The following is a 5,936-nucleotide window of genomic DNA, read 5'->3' as shown; positions in this document are numbered from 1 at the left end:
GGGGGGGGGGGGGGGGGGGCTGGTCTAGATGATGATGAGGGATGGAGTCGTAGCCGTTTAGGTCGAACCTTATGGATGACATAATGCGCAGTCTTGTGTGTTGCGCCCCCATTTCCTTGTCTTGTCCAAGTTCTTCATTTCAGGGGTGACCAGAACAAAAACTCAAAAGACATTAAATATAGTCTATTCAGATTTATTAATCAAAACAGTAAAACAACTAAGTCAACTAATCAGACAGAGAGTCACTCACCGCCCCGATACCAGATCTCCGCTCAACACACCTGAAGGGTGATGTCAAGAGAGAGACCCCGAACAATCGGGGGCCAAAATTTTTTTATTCTAACTAACTTCGCCCCCTAAGTGTGTATCTGTAAAACGCTATGTGTGACCAGAACTGGTCCTGACTGTTTTTTTTTTATCAGTTTTGTGGTGTGAGCTGCAGCTGCAGTGTGTGAGCGTGCCAGCCACTAGAAAAACATCTCATCTCCTTCAAGGTCGTCCACCAACTCCTCTCTGGGAATAACCATTTCATCAGGCAAAAACATTTTACATGTCATGGAAAATGACACTCTAACAGGTGAGCTTGTGAGACGTGATGAGGATGACCATCAGCTACCGCTGCATCAAACTTCAGCTCAATGTCTGTAAACCTGACTAAGTTATAGCCACCTTTGCGTTGGTTAAGGTTGATCAACTGTGGCAGCCATCTTGAATTGGGATGGCTCCAAAAGGTGATCCCTTATAGATGTTCGTCTGATGGTTACTTTCTGAGCATTTCATTAAAATCCATCCAGTGGTTCATGAGATATTTTGCTAACAGACAAACACAGTTGACGCCACCAGTTATTGCCAAAGTTTGAATCAAAAAAAAATTGTGCAATGTGTAGCGCTTAAAGTATGTGTTGTGAATGACTCTCAGCTACTACCACACCAAATTATATCTCAGTATCTGTAAAACTGACTGGGTTATATCCATTTTTGTCTTCCTTAAGGTCAGTTGGCTGTGGTGGCCATCTTGTATTAGGCTGACTCCAAAGGCAAACCAGTTATAGACGTATGCCCACCGGTGTTTATCTGAAAGTTTCATCCACATCCATCCACTGGTTCATGAGATATTTTGCTAACAGACAGACACAGTGGACATCAATAGTTAATGCCAGAGTTTTCACCACAAATATCAGCTCAGAGTATGTGTTGGGATCGACTCTCAGCTACTTTCACAACAAATAACAGTTTAATATTTGTAAAACTGACTGAAGTGTAACCATTTTATGGTCCTACAAACCTAGTCTTCGCAGCTTCGCAGCCTGTTTCCGCTCTCTGAGGTCAGAACCACGTTTTGGTCGCTGAAGTGAGTTAAACTCTTACAATCTAGTTGAGAAGTATCCTTAAAGCTCCCGTCAGAGTCCGAACACACAGCCCAGATCAAACCAGGAGTGTACTTTAATACAAAATCCAATTGTAAGAAAGCCTCTCCTCGTCGTTCTCCGGGTCTCTGGTTCCACCAGTAATTCTGTTCTCTTTTATTAGATCTGTGATATTAAACCTCTGTTCACTTTGGAGTTTAAAAGCCACAACGTTGGATCGTTTTAGCAACATGAAATATTAATAAGTTGTAGCAGATGGAATCAGTTTGAAGATAAAAAAGAACTTAAATAAAGCTGCACCTTTCAGAGGTCGGCCTCGGTTTACAGATTATATTCTAAATATGTTTCTGTTGATCAGGTTTAAACAGGTTGACCCTAGTGCTGTTTTCTCAACTTTTTTATTTTTTTATTTTGTTTTGATTTGGTGATCATTTCGGCTCTGGTTAAAGCTTGTAGCACAAATTTTAACCCCACTGAAGCCCTCGTTACTTCAGGTCCATTTGACCCGAAGGCAACGGGAGGGTTAAAGAGCTTTTCTTTTTAGTAAAAATGTCTTTTACTCTCCCACATCTATCTGACAGCTAAGGCTGTATTCACACCTGATAGTCCGGTAGACTCAGTTCGATTGGGGACCAAAACTGCAACATTTGTTCCATTTTCAGCTGCTGTGGTTCTCATTCTCACTGCACCGAGTCAATGAGACAGACCCTTAAAACGACCTGTTCCCCTCCTCACCTGAAGGTGGCGCTGCACCAAGAACTACTGAAGGAAACAACACTAAAACCTCTGAAGACACTGAGCGCAACTTCCTTCTTCTGGAAAAGGAAACAAAAATGGAGTGGCGTCAAATTTGAGCGGTTTTAGGATTTCTGTCTTTTCTGTGGTACATGTGCCAAACAAACCAGGAGCCATTTCTCCCTCTTGTGGTAGAAAGTTGTTTGTTTTGGTTGTATTTACCCAGAAGGCCCTGTGCTGTAGTCCACTTCCTACTTTTGGAGTGGTCTCTGGTCCGCTTGTGTTCACATATGCAATCGAACCGCACCAGAGTTCACTTCAACCGAACAGAGACCAAAGTTTTTAGGCAGACCAGAGTTCGCTTTTTTGGTCCCCATTAGAGTTCGAGTTTGCGTTCACACCTCCCCAAACGAACTGAACTTTGTAGACAAACGAACTAGTTTGATTGAAGCGGCTGCTGTGAATGCATCCTTAGTGGCAAAAACGTACACACGCAAAAACCCTGCCAATAGGTTGTCGTACATTCGTATTTTTTTCCTTTAGGATTATTTTCTTTTTAAATCCCTTAACCACTTTGAAACTTGTTCAGAGCTGCTGTACCCTGGGCCCACCTGGTAGCCACATGGCTCCTTCATCCGTCCGCCTGCAGGGGGAAACAGGAGCGCCTGCAGAAGGTTTTCAGAAGCAGAGCCAGGTGAGGTCAGTGACCAGCTTGGGGTGGCACACAGAAACCTAAAACAGTTGTTTTATCCTCTTGTTCCATAAACAGTAGGCTAGTTAAAAATACTGAAAAATGGGAGTAAAGGAATCATCTGCTGATGAAGGCGTCTTTTGTTTTTTTATATTTTAAAGTTGAACTTCCTAAATGATTGCAGCGCAGTCACTCCTCGTTGCATCGAAGCTTATCTTCTCTTTGAAATTTAAAGTTATAAATAATAAGAGTTTAAAGTCCAGAGACCCTGCGTTGTGCTATGAGGACACTGGCCTTCTGCATCAAAATGTTTATTTTAGACCTGCTGTCCTTATTCAAGGGTACTAGCTTTAAAGGTGTGTGTGTGTGTGTGTGTGTGTGACTGCTAATTGTTCAACAATAAGGCCTGTGAGCTTGAGGGTCTCTTCAGTATCTCAGCTGTTCCTAGGACTGAACTCTTCTGGACAGAGATCTCTGAGGTTGTTCCTGGGATCTGTTGGAGCCACTCCTCCAGTTTGGGGGTCACAGCACCGAGTGCTCCAATGACCACTGGTACCACTTCTTCTTTGTTGCAACCTTCTCGTGCTCCTTCTTCCTGATGTTACAGCCACATCCACCACCACTGCTTTCTTCTGTATCTTGTCAATCAGCACAGTATCCAGTTGGTTAGCCATCACCTGTTTGTCAGTCTGGATCTGGAAGTCCCACAGTATCTTAGCCCTGCCATTCTCCACCACCTGAGGTGGAGTCTCCCACTTTGACTGTGGGACTTCCAGTCCATACTCAGCACAGATGTTGCTGTACACTGTTCCAGCCTCTTGGTTATGGCGTTTCATGTATGCTTTTCCTGCCTGCATCTTGGGTCCTGTCCGGTATGATAGACCCCAGCCTCTATTGCTCTTGGGCTGTCATGATTATTGATGCATGATGATTTTCTAGCAGGTGTGTGTGCGTGTATGTTTTTGCCTCAATGGTGTCAAGAGTAGTAAATTTGACAAGGGCACAAAGGTTATAACACACTTAAACCTTTATCTGGAATAAAAAGAAACGTCCAAATGTCTGCCAGACTTTTTTTTTTCCCCACCTATGATCTTTGTTGCAACCAGACCAGAATTGGGGGAAATGTGAGTTCGTAACAGTTGCAGCAGTTTGGCGACATTGAGCTCGAACTGAGTCAGATGTCAAGGTTTTCATGCGAGTAAATCGCTGAAGGTCAGTTTCCTGAGCTTGAAACCTTTCATTAAAACTTTATTGTAAATTCTCTGGAGATGCTTTGTCTCCTCTTGCGTGGCGTGTTGAACCTGTAGTGAAGCATTCTCACCGCTCTCACGTGGTTTTATCCTATTCGGTATAAATTCAGTATAAATTCAGTATAAATGCAGCAGGTTCAGAAAACACTTCGACCTTCACTTCTGGAATCCTGTAATGTTGCAGCATGAACCCAGACTTTTGTTGTTTTCTTACAAATCCACACTCAGTATCCCAGAACAAAGGCAAAACATACTTTTAAAAAAAATGTAAATTTATTAAAAATAAAACCCAGAAATGTTACATCTGTGTAAGTATTCGGACCTTTTTTGCCCCACTTGTAATTCAGTTCATTTCTCTCCATTGCTGCTGAGACGTTTCTTGACTGAGGTCCACCTGTGGTGAATGAAATAGGTTAGACAAGGTTTAAAAAGGCACACGCCTCTCTGCAGGACTCCTAGTTGATAATCAAAACAAACAAACAAAAAAACCCATGAGGTCAGAATACCTCACCACAGAGACACCTGGTGGTCAAATGAAGTCGAGAAGCTAAAAGGCTCCATTAACCACAGGGATCACCGGTGACACCGCGGCTCGTGTGTATTTACACGCAGGGCATTTTTTGACACAATTATTGACGAAAATAGACACAAAAGACCATTATTGTTACGGTGCTAAAAGGATTAAAGCTCACCGGCTTTTCCTCATAAACAACTTCAGACCAATCACACGACACTTGACCCAAACCCCTGTGAGAAACAGTTCCTTGTGTCATGAAGCTGCTACGAGAACAAAGTGAAACAATTTTCGTCACACAACAACGTGACTGAGAGCCGACTTCTCCCGGAGTACGACTCCCGCTCAGGAGGGACCTGGGGACTGTAGAATTAGACAAAACCAAGCTTTCACTTAAACAGCATTTAATCATAAGAAGAGCAGCAGTTCTGCATATAATCTAAATGTTGTGGAATAGAAGGCCTTGTATTTATTCTCCCATGCTTTATTTAACATTTGATTATTATATCTTAATCTGATTTGTGTTTATCACCATTTTATATTTAGCCACCACTTAAAAAGCTTTAACAAGTAGTGTTTAGTTTATCTGGAAAGAGAGGTATGTGTTAGAAGCCCTGGATTTGAGCCACAATGCCAGGCACGAAGGGGAAGAAGTTGCCCTTTGACCTCCAGAGAAGAGGGACATCCTCTGAAGGAGGGGAGGGGACCTAAGCATTAAAACCAGAGAACATCCTTTGTTTCCTCAGACAATCTTGGGGTCCTTTTGGTTGCAAAACTTTGAGGTGATGTGTCTTTTCACATTTCATTGATTGTCTCCCAGGTGCACCTGGTTTTTATTTGTGTAATAATTTGATGATTTTCTCTCTGCTTTTGGTAAAATAAATCTTAAACTTAAGGTATTGTCTCCTGACGGTCATTTCTATCAAGAACCCGGGTGAGGTGAAGGAGGAGGAGAACAGGTGAAAATCCTTACCTCAACAGGACCTGAGAGGGTCTTTGATCTGGTCTTTCTGAGCGAGCGGCTCAACAGAAGCCTCGGAGTAAAAGCCTCAGGCTGTCAGGAACGAGATCCTCCGGTCTTACGAACCATTAAGCCTCGGTTCTCATCATTATGCCTGAAGGAAACCAGGCGACGCTCGCCACACGACGTCATCCCAACAGCGAAGCACGGTGGTGGCAGAATCATGCTGCGGGTGGCATGTTTTCCAGCAACGGGGACTGGAAGACCTTGCCAGTCTTGAAGGAAATGGAGCAAAAATAGAGATAATCCTCGACGAAAAACCTGTTCCACGGAGCTCAGGACCGCAGCAGGTTGTTCAGAGAGACATTTCCTACGTTCCTGCAGAACTAAAGTCTAAAAAAAAAAAGTGAGCCGAAGC

The sequence above is a fragment of the Kryptolebias marmoratus genome, linkage group LG9 (assembly GCF_001649575.2).
Source record: "Kryptolebias marmoratus isolate JLee-2015 linkage group LG9, ASM164957v2, whole genome shotgun sequence".
NCBI classification, from domain to species: Eukaryota; Metazoa; Chordata; class Actinopteri; order Cyprinodontiformes; family Rivulidae; genus Kryptolebias; species Kryptolebias marmoratus.
The sequence above is the reverse complement of the archived record's forward strand: the minus strand, read 5'-3'. Positions refer to the sequence as shown.